The sequence below is a fragment of the Alligator mississippiensis genome, chromosome 4 (assembly GCF_030867095.1).
Source record: "Alligator mississippiensis isolate rAllMis1 chromosome 4, rAllMis1, whole genome shotgun sequence".
Taxonomy (NCBI): domain Eukaryota; kingdom Metazoa; phylum Chordata; order Crocodylia; family Alligatoridae; genus Alligator; species Alligator mississippiensis.
In genome coordinates this window covers 231,929,185-231,950,712 of record NC_081827.1, presented here as the reverse complement: position 1 = coordinate 231,950,712, position 21,528 = coordinate 231,929,185, and the positions used below count along the sequence as shown (strand labels likewise).

General features: G+C 44.2%; 1 protein-coding gene across 7 annotated transcripts in view; it reads right to left on the bottom strand.

Annotated features, from left to right (window-relative positions):
* GTDC1 (glycosyltransferase like domain containing 1) overlaps nucleotides 1-21,528 on the bottom strand; it is a 302,948-nt gene that overhangs the window by 199,660 nt on the left and 81,760 nt on the right. The gene's annotated exons all lie outside the window — the stretch shown is intronic.

The following is a 21,528-nucleotide window of genomic DNA, read 5'->3' as shown; positions in this document are numbered from 1 at the left end:
TTATTTACCATAAGTGGCTGCCACTGAAATTTTCGCATCAAACTCTACTAACAGGGTATACCAGGTCTTATTATCTTACTTGTATCTTGTTCAGTTTGACGCAAACCAGTGTAAGACTGTACAAATGAGCACGCATCCCCTGCCCGACATTTTCCAGCAGCACCTGATTATGAACCTAATATTTTCCAGCAACTTTGATGAGAAGCAATGAAGGGATTCATACACTAACATGTAAATTCTCACTAAAATCTAATGATAGTCCTAGTTATGAAACTCAGTTAAACTGGAGTTACTTATGAGGATACGTGAGTAAGCAACAGTTTAAAAAAAAAAAAAAAAAACTTACAAGAGTTCTGCAGCTATTAAGAAAAGCAACCAACAAAAAACCCCCAAATGTTCCGGAAATTCAGAAGTAAAAAAATAAGCCCTTTGGTCAGTACTGAATCAATGGTCTACCATAGTGTTAAAGGCTTACTGTTTTGCTGGAGGTGCCACCTTCCAGATGAGATACAAAACTACGTTTCTGACTACTTCTCAGCCATAAAGATTTTTTGTAATGGGTACAGATTTCTTTCATCTGATTTGGTAAACACATACTAGCCTGACTTCCAGCTATGTTCTTGCTCTACTGTATGCTCCTTCTGTTTCAACTAGACTAGTTATTCTGCACTTCACCTTCCAAAAGCTGCATACGGAATGGGAATCACACTTCACCTCACAGACTGAGAATCATAGAGCTGATTCTGATCTCTTTTTATGCCAGTGTAAAGCTAGAATCATCCACCTGAAGTCACTGAAGTTTTTCTGCACTTATGCTGAAGTAAGTAAAATAAGAATTTAGATTCTAAAGTACTTTGGGAGCCTGCAGAGTAATCGCTATTACATAAATGTAAACGACATTTGGAACATATATCATTTACCACACTGAAGAAGACACGGTTATTAAATAAAGGTGTGGCTGCTGATAAATATTTTCACATTGCAGGAAAATTAAGAAATAAAATTTAAAAAATAAGGAATGGAGGGAAGCCTTTTACAAATTTAGCATGGGAGAAATGGGGGTACATGAAATGTTAATAAATGCCACTGAGTCAGTCACTCCCTAGAAAGAGATGAGGTTAATTTACAAGGTGTTGGAAGTATTCGTAAGAAAATAGCTTATTCATAAAACAGCTAAATGAATTTCACCTCACCAGACTAGTTAATTAAACCATTTTATCGCCTACTTTAGCTGAAACAACAATTTGGTTCCGTTTCACATCCTTTGCAACAGTTCCCATTTTTACATTCTGTATTGTGATAAATAAAGAATGTATATGCTAAGGCTAAACTCTGTTTCAATCTCAAGTTTCCTTATGGGCTATGGTTATTAATGCTTAGGTTATTCTATATTTCTCTTACTACCTTTAGGCTTGCTAACAGAACAACATATTAGGCAAATATTAAAATACAATAAACTCTTCAGATGATTCTGATTGAGAAACTTGGTTTAGAACTTCATTTTGCCTTGGCTGACTGCTGGATAGCTGAGGCGATCTAATTCTTTATACCACATACAGCCTGTATACATAAATCCCACTTAATAAGTAACAAAAAGCAAGGATGAGAAATCACAATGATTTTTTGAAAGATGATAGTCACGGAGATTCTCCACAATCCTCCTTCCTAGAGTAGAACAATCCTAAGAAAATTTTAAAACTGCCAAGGAACCAAGAATTTTACTGTCATGTGATCTACATAAATTACTACTCCTATATACTGAACATAGCTTAATAAAAAGGTGCAGTCTGGAAACCAATTCCTAGTATTTTAAACAGTGCTACTAAAAGACAAAATATTAAACAATAAGGGTCAGACAAGGCAATCGGTCCCCAAAGTGAAAAATAATATCATTTAGGAATAATGGAAAATCCATTTACATATTTTTATGTTTTAAATATATATGTGGATAACGTACTGGAAATCACATTATTTTAACAATAACTAGTAATTTTTCAAAGTTTAAAAAGCCACAAAGGAGGTGGGATGAACACACATACCTCATATTTCGCCTACGTGGTTTCCAGTTTGTTCACATATCACAGTAACATCTATTATTCTTGCTTTATTTCCCCTGACCTAGCCAAGTTAAGGTAAATATGTACTATGTACTCCTAAGAGGTCTTGAAAAGCCACCAATGATAAATGGCCATCTGATGGAATGCAATCTTCAATTAAATATAAATCACTCCAGGTATTCTTTACCCATTTCAAAGAAAAACAACAAATATTAGAAAAACATATCTGCTTTTCTTTTCTCATTATAGTGTTTCCCCTCTCTAGGGTGGTTATTTGGAGCCAATAATTCTGCATGTTCCACTAATGGCTTGACTCTATTCTCAGGAGTGCCTTGCTGTGTATTTGAAAAATGTGCTATTCTTTATGTACCATATGCAGATGTAGTAGCAGATTCTTCAAGATACAAATTAATAAAAACCCTTATATCTGCAATAATGAATTCCTATACGAGAATTACATTAAAAAAATCCAACTAATTTATACTGAGTACCAACAAAACTTTGTAGCGCTGAAAGACATTTCTCCCATTATTTCAACCCTGAGATATCATGCAGACACTGTCAAGTCACTATTTAGAGGTCAGCCACAAGGTGAATGATTTCCCAATGACTAAGGGTCCATACACTGGCCAGGTTAAGTCCCTAAATGGAGAACTGAAGATGAACTCTACAATTTCCATTTAAACACTAAGTAATGTGTAAAATTTTGTTTTGAAAATAAATAAATAAATGAACAGAAGAATAGCTGACCAAGAAAATTTAAAACATTCAACCAGGAATGGAGCAGTTATTTTGTAGACTCCTGGAACACTAAACAGTAACAAAAGTATTTTTTCTTTAAATCTAGGTAAAGAAAACTTGCAATTTACCAGGATTTATTAAGGAAGATACATTAATTCTGTTATATACACATAAATGTGGTTTCACAAAATATTGGCACAGGTCAGGAGAAAGCTATAATTAGCCTTCTTCCCTGACGCATTAAGGCAACATAAATTACAGGTCACGTTTAAATATCTGCCCAACCAAATATTTCAGCAAAAATCCCAAACCAAGGGAATAACTGTTAATATATTCCATAGGTACACAGTTGTTATTAGTTATAGGAAATAAGGTATATGGTTTCAGTAATGATTGTTTCAACGGTTACAATCCCACACGTATGAGAAATTTATTCCATCACTGTATCCAGAGCATACACAGTTCAACATCTTAAGTCATCTAACTACATAAGTTAAGTCTGTAGTATGTATTTATGTTTATCTGAAATAATCAAAATTGTAAATATATAATGTAGCTCTTAATACAGGCAAAGAAATAAATGTTTCACATTTTAGTAGTATGGATTTCCCCTGGTTATAACTTATTAGACATTTTACCTTGAATCTTGTCTCCCTCTACCCCTTTCCTCCAACCCCACAACACACACACTTTACAAGTGTTAATGCAGCATACTGAAAAAGGCAATACTGAGACAGTTTGCTTTACCCACCCACTCACATTAATGACTCATCAGAGAAACTTTGGCAGAGATGCACCTTAAACACTACAATCACATTTTAATATCTGAACTTAAATCATAACTTGTTTAAATCAGTCAAAAGTACAGAGTGAAGTTTCCTTCTGATGAAGTTTACCTACATAAAAAAGTGAACACACAACATGTTTTGCATAAACTGATTATGTAGCAAGTACATGATTTTAAGAAACTGGTAGTTCAACTTTGTCTGAGTAATGCTGATTTACTGATCAAGTTTGCTCAACTTTAATACCTACAAGACAGCCATCTGTATGCTGGAAGTTTCTAACTCTACTAAAACAGTGTATATGCAGCCCTGTACCTTTATTTCATCATTGTCTTGAAAACATTCTCTACTTGGGACCTTGATGAATGTGAATCGACTCTAATTTTTTCCTTACATTGATGACTATTTCCCAGTCAAGTAAAACAGATAGTAATGTGCAATCTTGGCTCTGTTGAAGTCAGTGAAATCCCAGTGACATCAATGAAATCAAGATTTATACTTGTGGTCTCGACATTGCATCTTGTTTATTAAAAGATTCACTCTTTTGCTACAGTTAGTTTGGACTACTAAGTTTTTTCTTTGATAGCATATTTTATAATACACCTTGTAAAATTATTTACTTTCTTTAAAAAAAAGTCTTGTAAAAATACCCGCTTCTTACAAACTTCAAAATCAGTAGTTAATCTGTAGTCATTTAATTTGCCTTCTATAAAGCAGAACTTTGTGCCTTATACTTGAAGAGATGTGGCCTCAAATCTGTGAACCAATTTCATTCTGATGTGAAAGGCTTCACAGGCACCTACAACAGAAACATTAGTCACAAAAAACTTCCTGCAAACTCAAAAGGTTCTATAAGTAGTTCCACTGACACATCTTAAAGTAGATTTTCAAGTTAAACCTTTTATCTTAAACTTTGCTTTAAAAAATATTCGCTATATTTAGGGAAGTTATATGGGAAAAATAATATAAGGAGGAGGAGCCTTTCATTTTGGCCTGAGGTTGTAAAATCTATATTCTGACTTTTTATGGAAACAAGTTCTGTAGCTGTGGTCCAGCTGTTGAAAATGCCCAGTCCCCTGGTATGTAATCAATCCCAGTCTCCTGCTGTCATGGCAGGTCATGGTCATGGAAAGCTGTGATTTGTAAAATAATCACTGCCAAGCCAATTAAAGGCCTTTAAGATCAGGATCAGAAGCTCAATTTGGCTCTGGTATTTGACTGGCAATCAGGATAGTGGTCAGTAAATAGTGCTAATATAGTCTAGTCACTCTTTATTAGTTAAAAGATGTCTGTCACTTTTACTGTCATTAACTTCTTCATGGCATTGTCTACTACCTGCCCTTTCCTCCTAATACCCCTTTCCCCTTAACTGAAGTCTATCAGAGAAGTCAAACTGTAGGGGACTAATACACAAATCTCTGTGGTCAGGTGTGCCTATTCATGCAACATGAAGTAACAGGCATTTTTGATTCCAGATACCATTTTGGGTGCCCAGTGAAAGCCCAGGGTGGGAAAAAAACCTTGGTACAGAAGTAGTATATACTCTGATGGTATAAAATCCCCATTTCTTTATTAGAGCTTTAAAACCTCCAAACTACTAGTGCATGCAGTAATTCCATTTGCAGTAACTGTTATATGAGAAATTAACATCTAACAAAGATTTGGTTCCTTCTTTTTCCCTTTTTTTTCTAAATACCATTGCATTGTACAAAAGAGCTTAAACCTGAAAATAACATCAAAGAAACTCAGCAGATGAAGTAATTACTATATGCCAATTTAGTATATCATATTGCATTAACAACTATTTCTTATTGTACATTAAAGTGGCTTGCTTTGGGTGAAAATAAAATAAAATAAATCAAAGCTCACCACTCAAAATCCACCCATCGTACATGTGCAGAAAACTACAGACCTCTGGAAAAACAGAAGTTAGCACTCCTCAACCGTTGTGGAAAAATAGCCACAACCATCCACCCCAAGCCAAGGTTCCAAGTCTCTGGATCCAAGCAGTTATAGATTATGTGAACCAAAACATCTTGAAAAATGACCTACTGGGATCTACAGGAGGCTCTCCTCTACAGCACACAAGGGGTGCATCCAGACAAGCGAGCACATGCCAGTTGTGGCATCTCAAAGCAGCTTGAGACGCCACAAGGGGCATGCTGGTAACAAAAAAATGTCCCCCGCACTGCAAATATGACTTCATTTTGATACCTGGAAATGCCAGCATCAAAAAAAAAAAAAAATGCTAGAAAAAAAGCAGTGCAGGGGATGTTCCTGGAGCATGACCAGAGGCAACTGGAGCCTGGGTCCTCCAAGGAGACACTCTAGGACCTGGCTAGAGTATCTCTATACCTGCTGTGAGCTGCTGCTGTTCCAGCGTGCTGGAGGAAATAAATGTGGGGAAAGGCTGGTAGTAGTGGCTTGAAGTTGGCTGGGATCTAGGTTTTATCCTCGGTTGCTCCAGAGCCTGCCTGGCATGTAGAGTCTGCCTTGGGCCCAGGCAGGGCAGCTGGACCAGGACTAGGACCAGACATGCACGGGGGCCACTTGTGCCCATGTCCTGGAGACGGAAACACCCAGGACTGTCCAGGCCAGCAGCAGAGTCAGGAGGACCTGGAGACTGCAGCAGGGACCATGGGCCCTGGAAAAAAGGGATGTGGGAAAATGTGAATTTCCCCCTTTAAAAGGGAAACTGTAGGTTTCCCCGTTTACAAACGCCTCTCTGCAGGCTGGCAAGGATCCAGTCTGCAAGAGCTACTTGCAGACAGGTGAGAAACTAAGAGGCAGCCATGGAGCCCACCCAGCCTGATGGCTTGTGTAGGACCCAGGGTGGGGGACTGGGTGGGGGGGGACCCCCACCCCACCCCACGGCGCACAGCCCCTATAACTAGCAGCATCAGGCAGCAGTGGAGCCATGAGCAAAGAGAGGGTCAGCTGCAGGCAGAGACCCCTCGGTGGCATGTGGCAGCACCTTAATAGCGGGGCTACACGTGGGGGGTTCATGGGTGAGCATGGGGAGGAGACCACCACACTCCCACCCCTACCCACCCACCGCACACAGTCCCCACAGCTGGCGGCATCAGGCAGCAGCGGGACCATAAGTGCCGAGTTGTGAGGCTACATTTGGTGCAGGGCACCCTCCCGGCCCAATGCCACGCACCCCCGGACATGACCAAGTTGGTTCTTGCCACCACATGTAGCCCCGTGTGACAGCAATAAATGGGCCGGTCCTGCCCAAGGGTGAGAACCAGCCCAGTCCTGGCCAAGGCGTGGGTGTGTGGCAAACTGGATGGGTCAGCGCCCTGAGCCATGTGCAGCCCCATAACTCAGGCGGTATGCCAGGGCTCTCTGCCTGCAGCTGGCCCTTGTCTCGCTCATGGCTTCACTGCTGCTCGAGGCCACCAGCAGCACGGGCTGTGCAGAGTGGGGGGGAGGGGGGGTTGGGAGTTTGGCAACCCCCCCCCCACACACACACACCCATATGCCCATCCACAACCCCCCCCCACACACTCCATCCACAGCTCACATCCTGAGTGTCCAGCCGCCAGACAGGATGGGACCTGCTGGCCTGAGCTGTGGCTGCAGGGGCAGCTGTCCCCGCATCCTGGTAAGTGAAGGGGGCAGGAGGAGCTCTTATTTTTCCTTGATAAAAAAACCCCACAAAAGCAAACACCAAACGGCATATAGATAGAATCTATTTTACTACGATGATAGAGGTACTGGTGGGCTTCCATATTGCTTTAAAATTGTAAATATACCAATAAACCATTGCCCAACTTTCTCTCTCTCATATATATTCCTGTGTGTGTGTGTATTAGTGGCACTACACAGATATTTGGGGTTCTTTAACAAATGAATTTAGCATTTTTTTTTATCCAAGATTTTGAAATTTTTAAACAGGAAACACTGGGACCCCTGCTGGTGAGGCAAGTGGCGGGACCCAGGCAGAGGAGCCTGCCCAGGGCCCAGATGGAGGGCAGATGAGTTGGCTGGCCTCCTGGCCATTTGGGGCCAGGAGGACACACTTTGACAGTTTGAAACGGGCCACCACAAGGAGCACATCTTTTGGGCAATAGCTGCTCAGGTGGTAGAGCAGGGACACCAGAAGACATGACACTAGTGCCGCTTGAAGGCCAAATGCGCAGCTACAGCCCACTGGCAGCTGGCTCTACTACAGTACCCATACCAGAGCCCAGGTGGCTGTCCAGACAGGCAGCAGCCCCCACTGACAGACTGCTGCAGCGGGTAGACAGTGCAGGGGCCACTCTAGGTTAGGGCTGCTTCAGCAGTCCAGCTGGCACAAGAGGCTAGTGTCCACAGATACCAACTGGCCAGGCCTCAGAAGCTCCTCAGGGCAAGTAGCCTTGAGCTGCTTGCCAGGGCAGCTCTTTATACTGTTGGGGCCAGCACCTGTGCTGGCCCCAGCCTCTAGCTCCCCCTGGCTGAAGATCCAGGAGGAGCTGAGCAGGGTCAGTTTGCCCCAAGTGGCACAATTTGCCCACACCAAAGAGTATGCTCAGGCATGTGTGCTGAGGCACAGATCTCCCAGAGGCAAAGAGTAGATACGGTAAATAAGGTACCCAGGGGGTACGCAGCAGCACTGCATAAAAGCAGGGGTACATGGGAAGTGGTGGCATGGGGGGTGGGGCCGCGGTCACCATCCATGACTCTGCATTGCCACCGCACACCACTTCTCCGTACTGTCAACTTTGCATCTGGCCGGGTGGGGGTTGCTGACGGCCAGCCACATGTGAAGCCAGTGGTGTGAAGTGGGGTACCTGGGAAATGACAGCACAAGGGGTGGGACCACTGCCATCCATCACTCCATGCCACTGTCGGGCACCGTGTGCCGCTATCTTACACCCAAATATGCCCACTTCTCCATGCCGCCAGCTTCACGTGTGACAGGCCGTCAGCACCCCCTCCACCCCTGTGCACAGCAGCAGTGCTGAGTGTATAGATGGCGGGGGGGGGCAGCCACTGCGTGTGATCTCCCCATGCCACCACTGTACTCCAGAGGGGGGAGGGGGTGCTGATGGCCAGCCACACATGAAGCCAGCAAGGGAAAGCGGTGTCTGCCAACAACACGAAGTGTATAGATGATGGTAGTAGCGTGTGAGCTCCCCGCACCACCAGCTTCACACCCAGCTGTCTGTCAGTGTGCCTCCAGATCCACACAGGGCAGGGCAGGCTACCGCTATGGGCTGGGGCCAGGGCTGCACCAGGCTCTTCCCAGTGGCCCCCCCCCCGCCAAGATTCACCATAGGCCACCTGACCTCCCCCCCACAGCGTGACTGCCTTCCTCCCGGAGCACAGCACGGCCCCCCCATCCCCAGACGGGAAGAGCCTGGCACTGCCCCGGCCACAGCCCACAGCAGCAGCCCATCCTTCCCCGTGCACATCTGGGGGCACATGCCCCCCATGTCCTCCCAGGACACATGCAGTAGCAGGAGCTGCCACTCCTCCCTGTACTCCCTGGATGAGCCGTGGCTTTGTCCCACACCCCATCCTGGCTGTGCAGGGCCTGGCAGGGAGGGCACGGGCATCCCACAGGCTTCGTCCCCTCCAGCCTAGCAGAGGAGCTGAGGTTGGCACCACTCCATGTCCTGGCTGTGGGCCCCAAGCAATGAGGAGCCAGTGCTGGGGCAGGGAGGCAGCTGGGGCCAGGGTGGGGCTTGGGGAGATGGGATTTGTCGGTGCTGAGGGTGCGAGTGCCGGGCAACAACCACGAGCGCGGGGAAAGGGATGAGCCCGATCATGGGCATGGCTCGGCTTGGCTCCCTCCCTATCCCTGCAAGGCCCCAGATCCAAGGCTGCCCCTCCCCCCATGGCCCTTTCCCCTCTCCTGCAGACTTGCCCACAGCTGGCTGAGCAGCTTGGTGCCAACATCAGCACCCACGCTCTACTGCCCAGCCAGAAGGGGTTACAGTTTCATAGTAGCTAGGGTCAGAAGGGACCTGAACAGATCATCTAGCCTGGCCCGCTGCCACAGGCATGAATGAATGCTGGGTTCACAAGACCCCAGATAGGTGATCATCCAACCTCCTCTTGAATTTGCCCAAGGTAGGGGCGAGGACCACTTCCCTAGGAAGTTGGTTCCAGATTTTGGCCACCCTAACTGTAAAATATTGCCTTCTGATCTCTAACCTAAACCTATTCTCCACCAGCTTATTACCTTTGTTCCTTGTCACCCCAGATGGTGCTGGGGAGAAAAGAGCTCTGCCTATTTGCTGTTGATCTCCCCTAATGAGCTTGTAGGCAGCCACCAGGTCCCCCCTCAGCCTCCTCTTGCTGAGGCTGAACAGGTTCAGGTCCTTCAGTCTCTCTTCGTAGGTCCTGTCCTGCTGCCCTCTCGCCAAACAGGTGGCCCTCCCCTGAAACATCTCCAGGCTGGCCACATCCCTTTTGAAGTGCAGCGCCCAGTACTGGACACAGTACTCCAACTGCGGCCTGACCAACGTCGCATAGAGGGGGAGCATCACCTCTCTGGACTGGCTTGAGATGCATCTTTGGATGCATGACAACAAGGTATGGCTGGCCTTGCTGGCTGCGGTCTGGCATTGGCGGCTCATGTTCATTTTGGAGTCAATAATGACTCCAAGATCCCTTCCTGCCTCTGTGCTTTCAAGAAGGGAACTCCCCAGCCTGTATGTATGCTGTGGATTCCTTCTCCCAAGCTGCATTTGTCTACGTTGAACCCCATCCTATTCTCCTCTGCCCGCTTTTGTAGTCTGTCTAAATCTAGTTGCAGTCTCTCTCTCCCTTCAAGTGTGTCCACCTCGCCCCACATCTTAGTGTCATCAGCAAACTTGGACAGCGTGCTTTCCACTCCCTCGTCCAAGTCGCTGATGAAGATGTTAAACAGTGAGGGCCTGAGGACCGGGCCCTGGGGTACCCCACTGTCCAGAAGGGGTACCCACAGAAGGGATACACTCCTTAAAAAAAGTTAAAAACCCCTGCCCTAGTGAAAGGAGGACATAAGATTGGCTGGCTGAACCACGTGGATCTTCCTGGGGAAGCTCACCCTGTTGAAAATTAAAACTGTGTCCGTCTCTCTGGAAGCTATAGTCATGGATTAGCTAGTAGCACACTTGCTACCACCAATATGCATATCCTTTATTCCTGTCTGGCTCATTTTCCTTAGGGAAACTATACCTTTGACCACACTCTAAAAAGACTTTTGTATTATAAACAGTGGTATCACGGCTGCTTTACACTTCTCATATGAAGAATCACCCATTTTACCGTTGTTTTAACTGTATTAAAAACGCTTCGCAAGTACAAATTCTCCATCAGTCTGTACTTTGTGCACTGGATACCCAGACATCTGAGAAAGGGCTCTCATATGACAGGTTTACCAACTTAGAGTACTGCTTGCACCAACTTTCTTCTAGAACCTCTACTTTCAATTTTCTCAGCACATGAATCCTTCATGCCCCAGAAATCTCTCCCTGCATGCCACAGTAAGAGGGTCTGCAGAACTGGAGATGACCTAAGCAGTCCTAATCATCTCCAAAATGTGGGATGTAGGTTGTAGCTCTATTTGAAACTCAGCTTGTGTTTGAAGTTGAGCCTCATCCATTGGCCAGTCTCAGTTTCCAACAGATCCAGGTGGGGTATAATATTTTTCTATTGTCTGGGCAGGTTTACATATAGTACTTGTGAACAGGAACTGAACCCTAGGTACATTTACAATTGCAAAAATTAAAATCATAACAGAATTTTAAAAAGAGTTGCTATAAACTTGAGTAAATGAGGGGATTACAGTGTGCTAAGCTTCACTGCATCTCAATCCATCCCTGAAATGCAACAGCAGGAATTGAAAGTTATGGTTTACAAATGTCCCAGTGACCATTAATCAACAACCCCTGACACAACAGACCATAATGGCTTCTTTTAGAGTTTACATATTTAAAAAGTAGCATGCTGTAAAGTCTGTGCATTATACTATGCATGCAAAGTAAGCAATGGTGCCATAAATCCTGATGAAAAAGTAGTTAATGCACATGAATACTAGATGTATTGTAAACCTCCATATTTCAGTGGCTTTATTTTTTTTAAGTATGCGAAGGCACTAATAGTCTTCATAATTTCATGCTGTAATTTAAATTTGTCTTTCAGTTATGTGAAAACTAAAAATATAGAATACCTCAAATTTTCCTTTTCCTTCCTGTAGCAAAAATGGCAGGACTAGAACCGTTTTCTTTCATGTTGACCTCAAGAATATCAAATGCATTTTATAATGGTACTAGTAAGTACCCTTCAATAACTTTAAACAACTTAATTCTAATTAAATAAATAAATTATTGAAATGTATTTCTCTCCGAGAGAGAGGAATATCACATTTTTGGTTTATTCAAAAACAGCTATGTTTTTGACACACAGACTTTGATGTACAAGTATTAATCTCCCTTAGAAACATGGCTCCCCAAGCAAACGTGGGCTGCATTTCCTTCAGTCAGGGAAATTTCACTGGTCCATATCCTGATCTTATTGACTCCCATTATATAATGAACAATGATTAGATCATGGAACTTGGTTTCCTTGTTTTGTAAAAATGAATCTAATTGTACTTACATTAAGTACTATAACTAATGGGGTGTTATGGAACTTCATCAATGTCTGTAAACTACTTTGATAACTTCAGATAAAGTATTATTACATTTAATTAGAAAGAAGTCTTTCAGGCCACAAAGCCAGAAAAAGAAGAGAGTCCTAGGAAAAGTAGTGGTGGAAGAACAATAACTAGGCTCGAGAACAAAAATGAAAATTGTTCTTTAACTACCATATTTACTTGAATGCAAGACAAAGCTTTTTTCCCCAACTGGCACGGGGGGAAGCCCCTAGTCTTATAATCACATACAAGGAAATCCCATTAAATATCATTAAACTGATGCCAAAAAAGCAGCATGTGCTTGGCAATGCAAACCAACCACAAAGCTGATTAAATGCAGGCAGCACTAAGCATGATTCTTCTTCTTCAGCAATCCTCTGCAGTCAAGAATGATTCTCTTCCATGATTGCCTCATTTATGGGTCTGAAGATGGCTGAGAAGGCCAATGAAGAAACAACAGACTTTGCTGCAATTCGGGCACATATTCCCATGGGGGGGGGGGATCCCAATTCTCTGTTCAGTCTATGACATGCTATTTCTGCTGCTCCCACTTATCCATCTCCTGTTATCATCATAAGGATTCAAAGTACTGAGATCCCTGCAGCAGACTCTTCCTCCATTTGGGGTGGTCCTGGGCAAGTCTCCCACAAGTTCATGTCGATGTTGCATTTTTTCAAGTTAACCTTAAGGACATCCTTGAAGCACTTTCTCTGCCCTCCTCTTTAACATATGCACTGACTGAGCTTGGTAAATAAAACTTGCTTCAAGAGTCTGGCGTTGGACATCCAGATGATGTGTCCAACCCAGTGAAGTTGATGTCAGAAGATCATCACCCCGAAGCTCATGGTGTTTGCTTGTGAAATAATGATAATGTCGGCACATACGTCTGTCTACCCACTGGATTTAAAGGATCTTCTGGAGGGAGCATTGATAGTACTTCTCCAGCAACGTGAGGTGTCTCCTATATGTCATCCACATCTCAGCTCCATACAGTAAGGTAAAATCATGACTGCTTGATAAACCATGAGCTTGGTTTCAAATTTGATGTCACAATTTTTGAACCGTTTCCTCAGGTATCCAAAGGCTGCACTTGAACATTTGACATAATGTTGGATTTCTTCATCCATGTCAGGCTTCTGCAAGAGATGGCTTCTGATATATGGGAAATACTCAGTGTTTTCCAGTCTCTCTGTAAATTTGAATTACAAGAGCTAGGGACTGCTCATTAAGAGCTTGTTGATGAAGGACCTTAGTCTTCTGAATGTTAAGCGTCAGTCCCATTTTCCTGTATGCCTCAATAAAGACATCAATGATTGTCTGAAGGTCTGCTTCTGACTGAGTACAGACTACAGCATCACCAGAGTATTTGTGCTCAATGACTGAGGTCACAGTACTCTTGGCTTTGACTTGGAGTCAGCTGAGATGAAATAGCTTTCCATCCATTCTGTAGTTTAGCTCCACTCTGACTAGAAGCTTCTTGGTGGTCAGATGTAGCATCGTGGTAAGGAATACTGAGAACAGTGTTAGAGTAATGACACAGGCTTGCTTAACCTCTTGGAGAAACTGGCCAATTGTCGCTTTGGGTCTTCCATGATCCACTGGCTGGAAAATTGGCTCCGGGGTCGGACCCAGAGGGTAGTAATTGATGGAAGTCACTCATCGTGATGTCCTGTGACCAGAGGGGTCCCCCAAGGCTCTGTCCTTGGACCCATACTGTTCAACATCTTCATTAATAATGTGGACACTGGAGTCAGAAGCGGACTGGCCAAGTTCGCCAATGACACCAAACTTTGGGGCAAAGCATCCACACCAGAAGACAGGCGGGTGATCCAGGCTGACCTGGACAGGCTCAGCAAGTGGGCGGATGAGAATTTGATGGTGTTCAATGCTGATAAATGCAAGGTTCTCCACCTTGGGAAGAAAAACCCGCAGCATCCTTATAGGCTCGGCAGTGCTATCTTGGCTACCACTATGGAAGAAAGAGACTTGGGGGTCATCACTGACCACAAGATGATCATGAGCCTGCAGTGCGATGCTCCGGCTAGTAAAGTGACCAAAATGCTGGCTTGCAACCATAGATGCTTCTTAAGCAAATCCCGGGACATCATTCTCCCCCTGTACTTGACCTTAGTGAGGCCGCAGCTGGAGTACTGCATCCAGCTTTGGGCTCCACAATTCAAAAACGATGTGGAGAAGCTTGAGAGAGTCCAGAGAAGAGCCACACGCATGATCAGAGGTCAGAGAAGCAGACCCTACGATGACAGGCTGAGAGCCCTGGGGCTCTTTAGCCTGGAAAAGCGCAGGCTCAGGGGTGATCTGATGGCCACCTATAAATTTATCAGGGGTGACCACCAGTATCTGGGGGAACGTTTGTTCACCAGAGCGCCCCAAGGCATAACGACTAGGTCGAATGGTCATAAACTACTACAAGACCATTTCAGGTTGGACATAAGGAAGGATTTCTTTACTGTCCGAGCCCCCAAGGTCTGGAACAGCCTGCCACCGGAGATGGTTAAGCGCCTACATTGAACACCTTCAAGAGCAAACTGGATGCTTATCTTGTTGGGATCCTATGACCCCAGCTGACTTCCTGCCCTTTGGGCAGGGGGCTGGACTTGATGATCTTCCAAGGTCCCTTCCAGCCCTAATGTCTATGAAATCTATGAACTCCCATCTTAATCGTACATATATAAAGCATAAGGCCCCACATCAAGCAAACATGCTGATAGAAACCTACCAGAAGAATAGGTTAGTGCAACCCACCTTATGGTAGTGCCCATGAAGTGCAGACCCCCCCCATCACCAACTCTTTTTCAAATCATGGTGAGTCATGACATTGCATACAGTTCACTCAGAATCCCTGTTGCCCCCTCTCTCAGCCTGGTGCACATGATTAATGTAGCCCCACCCTCCACAAGGGGAAGCAAAATCAGGTTAATCTGTGCTTTATCTGCGTATAAATATTTGGAGTATCCCAGGATTCATGACAAGAACACGTGGTTCCAACCATGAGTGGGTCTAATCAGCATGTGGATCCTTTGTGGGGGGGTATCTGGAATACACACAAATACTGAGCAGTGCTGAGCTTTGGGCTCACCATAGTTTGAAATGCTGTTGACTTTGGTGGGGCCCAGCCCAGTGAACTGTGTGGTAAAATAGTGAACCTTTGGGCTTTGAACTAATATCATTCATAGTTTGTACTATATACAAGTAGGTATCAAAGTGCTGCTCAGAATTATGTTTATGGAATAACTGTGCTAAAACTGGATAACCTAAGTGCATGGGTACTGGATGCAAATTGCTATAGCCCTGTTTAATTTCAAGGTTATTCTTTTACAATTTGCCCCTCTCTTCTATGTTCTCTGGGAGAGTAGGGTCTGATAGTAAGCAGAGGGGGAAGGAGCTGTTAAGAGAAAAAATTGGGGGGAATCAGACAGTAAAGACCCCCAGACTAATTTGCCTTGCTGTAGTAGTGGGAGGGAGACGTATTCAAGGCAAACCTCCAATAATTAGATTCTGTACCTGGAAAATTATAGCAAATTAATAAATTTTCCATAACTAATTATTGGGGGATCATCTTATATTCAGGGTCATCTTCTATTTGAGTAAATACAGTTATTTTTCTTCTGTTTCCTCCCTCAAAATATTGGAATATATCTACATAGCTGAATATATTGATAAAATTAACTAAAGGACTGGAAATGAATATAGACTGTGTTAACCAGAATACTGACAGATCAGATATCTTGGGAAATGTTTCTAATGCATCTTGAAAAGCACTGCATCCCACAGCAGCTTTTTCAAAATACACCGTGAAGTTTACTATATAACCAACAGGGACTATAGCCTAAAAATACAAGATTGTCAATCACTTTACATAAAATTAGAGATTCTAATTTGGCAGTTAATTATAAGCTATAGGAACCATTTGCCATTTAGTCAAATCTAAAGAAAGAACAATAATTTTCTATAACATATGTGATTAATTATTGGTTTACATATTACTTGAATTATGTTTGCAATTCATGCAGGCTTGATGTGGTTTCAATAATCTTTTTTCCAGTACCACACCTAACACTACAAAGCTAAAAACAGGCATTTGTCCCTGGAGAAAGCCTTTTGTCCTAGGTTTGTACAAACGTACATGTGCACTGTCTCACTTCAAATCCTTCTAAAGTATATCAAATAAATTACACTTTTTTCCTGGGACATCTTGCTAAGACATCTGTGTGGTTCTTACGGTTCATTCCAGGGACAAGACAGTCAGACTGTATGCTCTTACTGGCTGCCTACTGGTGAAGGATAAGTGATGCAGCTTGAAAGGCCAACATGTATGGTTACATTTTCAGTGTATTCAGGCCCCCGAAAGCACTCTATAGCTAATATAATAAATGTTCATGGCTACACAGCCCTTTTAAAACGGCCAATCACATGAAAATGTAACTCATGTCTGATGAGCTGTCAGATGAAGGCACTGTAGGGCAGCGCACCTTAGCGAAATGGTGTACAAATTCACAATGAGAGTTACTTTTGGGCGATTCTGTCTGTATCCTTTGTGCCTTTGCGCAGGGCTGTGCTCTAGTCTCAGACTAGCCCCGATCCCAGGCTGTCAGTGACAGCCTCTCATCCCAGCCCTGCCTCCTCCCTCTGACCAGCTGAGAGCCACAGCCTGGCTGCAGGGATGAGATGGGGGACAGTGTCTCTCCCTGCAATACCCACAGAACTGGGAGAACGATCAACCCAGCCAGGAATGCTGTAGAGAAAAGGGGTGGGTGGTGCCTCCCCCATGCTTGCTCCCCTGGTCCCAGAGGAGACAGCAGAGAGAAGACATCCCTCCTCCTGCCACTGGCAGGGCTGATTTCTTCCCCAATCCCAGAGGAGCAAGCAAGGGGTAGAGACCCCTCTCCTCACAGCACACCCAGCTGGGCTGCCAACTCTTAGCTGGCTGGAGGAAGGAGATGGGGCTGGGATGAGAGGCTGAGAACCTGCAGGCAGGGACAGGGCCAGCCACACAAGCCCCAGGGAAGGCAGGCAGGCTGTTTGGCTATGGCTAGCCCCTTTAGCTACTCCCGATACTCTCTGACAGCCCTGGAGCATATGGAGCATGCTAGGAGGTGTGCAACAGTGTCCCCTGCCACCTGGCCTCAGTCAGTGGAGGGAACCTCTGAGTCCCACCCCACCACTCTTCCGCCCCCCAAACTCTGAATGGCTGTTATGTTTTATCACACTGTAACTTTTAGTGCGTTGTGTAAAGTACAAAAGGTACAGCATGATCACAAGTGTCTTCCTGCATCTATAGAGAAGTAAGGCTGGAAGGGACTTCAAGAGATCATCTAGGCCAACCTGGGATCAGACCTGCAACCTTAGTGTTATTAGCACCACACTCCAAACAACTGAACTAAACTGGTTCTGTACACACCTTCAGTGTCTGTATCATTTCTGTTTTGATCCGTGTCAACCCCTGGGACAATCAGCTCCTGGCCAAATAAGATATCTGTTCATGTCCTAAGATAGTTAATTTCCATGATTTTGATGGCTTACATTAGTTTAAATGGATGAAGACGCCTGATTTAGAATATCTCTGAGTGGATAGAGAACTAATAGGTGTGGTAATGGGAGATGTTAACACTATTTTTAAACTTGACAGGAAACATATTAGTAGCTACTTCCCTATTACAGAAAAAGAGTTCGTCTGGTAATAATAGGCTGGCATTTTGAAATCCCTTAGATATATTAAGAACCTAAAGAGAAATGGGTTCTCTAGTCTATGATTTCTAGTGAGTCTGAAGTTTAGATCAGTTTTTCTACAGCTGGGATAAGTATTACCTAGTTTGGATAAGCAGCTAGGTGTTCTTGGATAAGATGGCTATACATATATTTAAGTTTTCTTATGTGAAATATTTAAACGGATGATGTATATGAACAGGTATACATCTAGCTGCCTTAGCTATAAAACAACAAATGGCAGTTACTATCAACTGATTTGAAAAGTAAATTTAATTAATCTTCATTAAGAAATGTGTTGGTGTCTGAAGAGAACTTGAAGCATACACATTACAGGAAGCTCACAACCACATAACATTTGCTTAAATTCTATATACTGAATCCTCACTCTTGTTTCATGAAGAATTGGAATTCTACATCCAACCTGCCCTTCCTCAACAAAATCTATGATTCTGAGTTAATGAAATTGTGAGTTTCCTCTTTTGTGGCTTGAGATCCTTGGTTAGCACTCTTAAGTGACCACTGACTGGAGTAATTCAAGAGTGAACGATCTAGTTACATACTTTGACAATTCCTAGGTGAAGAAACCGTATGTTTCCCTGTCTTCCTTAAGTTGCATAACTTCATTCACATCTTGAATATGTATTAAGAAAAAGAGGATGTCTACTGTCAGTGTGTGAAATCTAGTAAAGTTGTAAACAGAAGGATTATAAACTGGCCATCTACAGGACTCGAAAACAGATTCCACGCTAGTTTCTTCAATATGAAATTCAGTAATGATGGAAGGTGGACTTCAAAAAAAGGATCAAAGACATCTTCCTTTTTATTCAACCGAAGACATACAGCACAAGCAATTTAAAGTTATAATCATAAGGCTTTCTCCAAGACAGAAAACCCTTCTTCAAGTGACTGGAATAAATCATCAGATTTTGATTTGTTCTGGGGAACTATATTAAAGTATTATATCTCTGTGGCAACTTGGATATGACATTTTTGTGATTCATAAAGCTGGTTTCAAGGTTGCAGCTTACCCGTTGTACAGAAAAGCCCTTAATATTAACTACTAAATATTCCTTGAATGGACTTGCTGGGTAAAATATAATTTGAACCTCTGTTTGTACAACTCTTGTCTTCTCAAAGGAAGAGGGCTGAACCAACAATTCAAATACTGGCTAAGCCTCTGAAAATAGTTCATTATATAACACCTGTGACTTATGCTCAGTCACCATCATGCAGATTATTTTTTGTAAGAAAGCACTTAAAATTTTCAGGGGTGCAGTAGCAAGCATCACAGAACTTTTAAGGATAACGTTATTGTCCTAGAATCTTCTGATTTTGAGATGATTTCTATCTATTTTCCATTCCTATATTCATAATATTTTTTAAATTACAGAACGGCTTCCTCTCCCTTCACTTAAAATGACAAACCCGGTAAAACACACACACACACAAATGGTTAATATGATGGCTCATGAATGATGCTCTCCAAAAAAGGTCACTACATAATTTTCACATAAGCCCTTTGAAAGCACCTGGATAAGTGAGCAGTCTTTACTGCTTTAGAAAATTTCCAGCTAATTCTAGATCGAATATATCAAGTATATCCCAAATATGTGATATGATGACAGAACACCAGTTGTAACTGCATTAATTAAATGAGGTCATTGATATCATTACTAATTGATAAAGCAAGAGCTTTATCAGCATCCTGAAAACAAGATATAGATGCTGCTGCTTCCTTGTCATTGAGTCATTGATGCTGCTCGACCTATAACACAGGCTGAGAAGAGGCAGACCCCGAGGAGAAGGAGACGTAAAGTTCTGGTCATCGGGGACTCCATTCTGAGGGGAACCGATGGTCCAATCTGTCGCTCTGAGCCCTGATCACAGCAGGTCTGCTGCATGCCCGGAGTGAAGATTCACGACATCACAGAGCCCATCCTGAAAATCATCAAGCCCTCTGACTACTACCCACAGGTTGCGGTCCATGTGGGAACAAATGACGCATACAAGGGCAAGCCGGACAACATCATAGAGGACTACAAGGCCTTGGGACACCAACTCAAGAAAATAGGAGCTCAGGTGGTATTTTCCTCCATTCTCCCAATAAGTGGATGGGATAGGCATCATGAGGCCTGCACTGACGTAGTTAACCAGCAGCTTTGGAGCTGGTGCCATGAGGTGGGCTTCAGGTTTTTTGACAACAAACCATGATTTTGTATGGAGGGCATGCTGGGGTGGGATGGGCTTCATCTCTCCCCTAAGGGCAGACATATTTTTTCTTCTAGGTTGGCTGATCTTGTACGGTGGGCTTTAAACTAGCTTTGCCAGGGGAAGGGGCCGCTCTGAGTGGAGAGGATGCTTTGCCAGCATCCAGGGTGAAAAGAGAAAGGGATGCCCAGGTAAACAACAAGATCCTGGGAGTAGGGGGCCACAACTGTCCTGTGAGTGGGGGGGAGGCGTGTGCACCCTCAGGAGGCCTCAAGTGCCTCTACACTAATGCTTGTAGTATGGGGAACAAGCAGGAGGAACTGTGCCTACTGATTGCGAGTAAGAATCCAGACTTAGTCAGGCTCACAGAAACCTGGGGACCCTGCCCATGACTGGGTGGTGGGCATTCGGGGATACACCCTATATAGAAGTGACAGAACAGAGAGGAAAGGTAGGGAGGTTGTGCTCTATGTCAAAGAGCACCTCACAACATCAAGGATTAGCTTCCGGTTAGAGGAGGTTTGGGCGGAGACACTGTGGGTCAAACTACAATGGGGGCGTGGTGAAAGGGACCTTACGGTGGGTGTCTACTACAGGCCACCCAACCAGGGGGAAGAGCTGGACTGGGACTTCTCCGGTCAGCTAACGGAGGCGGTTAGGTCAAGGGATGTTATTGTCATGGGTGACCTAAACTACCCAGACATTTGCTGGAAGGAGCAGACAGCCAGGTCTGACTGCTCGCATAGGTTCCTGGCTGTATTACAGGACCTTCACCTTATCCAGGAGGTGCACAGCCCCACTAGGGGTAATGCCTTCCTGGACCTGGTCCTGGCCACTGGGGATGACCTGGTGAGGGGACTGCAGGTCCTTGACCACCTGGGCAATAGCAATCATCACCTGCTGGAATTCAGTATCCAGCGCAGGGTGTCAAGGGCTTACAGCAAGACTAAAGCCCCTGACTTCAGAAGGGCCAACTTCAATGAGCTTCAGAGATTAGTCGGGGAGGCACTGAGGGCCCAGAAAGTAGAGGAGATGGGAGTCCATGAGGGATGGTTGTACCTTAAGGGGACAATCCTCCAGGCCCAAAGGGTAACAGTCCCTGAGAAAAGCAAGGGATGGGGGCAGGAGTTAAGAGTGCTCAGAAACCCCCTTGGCTCAGCAAGGGCATTCAGGAATGCCTGAGGACTAAAATGGTGGTGTACAACCAGTGGAAGGGAGGAGCTATCACCAAGGGAGTACTCCTCCTCAGCCCGTAAAAGTAGGAGGGCTATTAGGAAGGCCAAGGCAGAGATGGAACTCAGGCTAGTGTCCAGGATTAAGGACAACTAAAAGTCCTTTTTCAAGTACACTGGGAGCAAGAAGAGGGCACCAGGCAATGTAGGGTCCCTGCAAG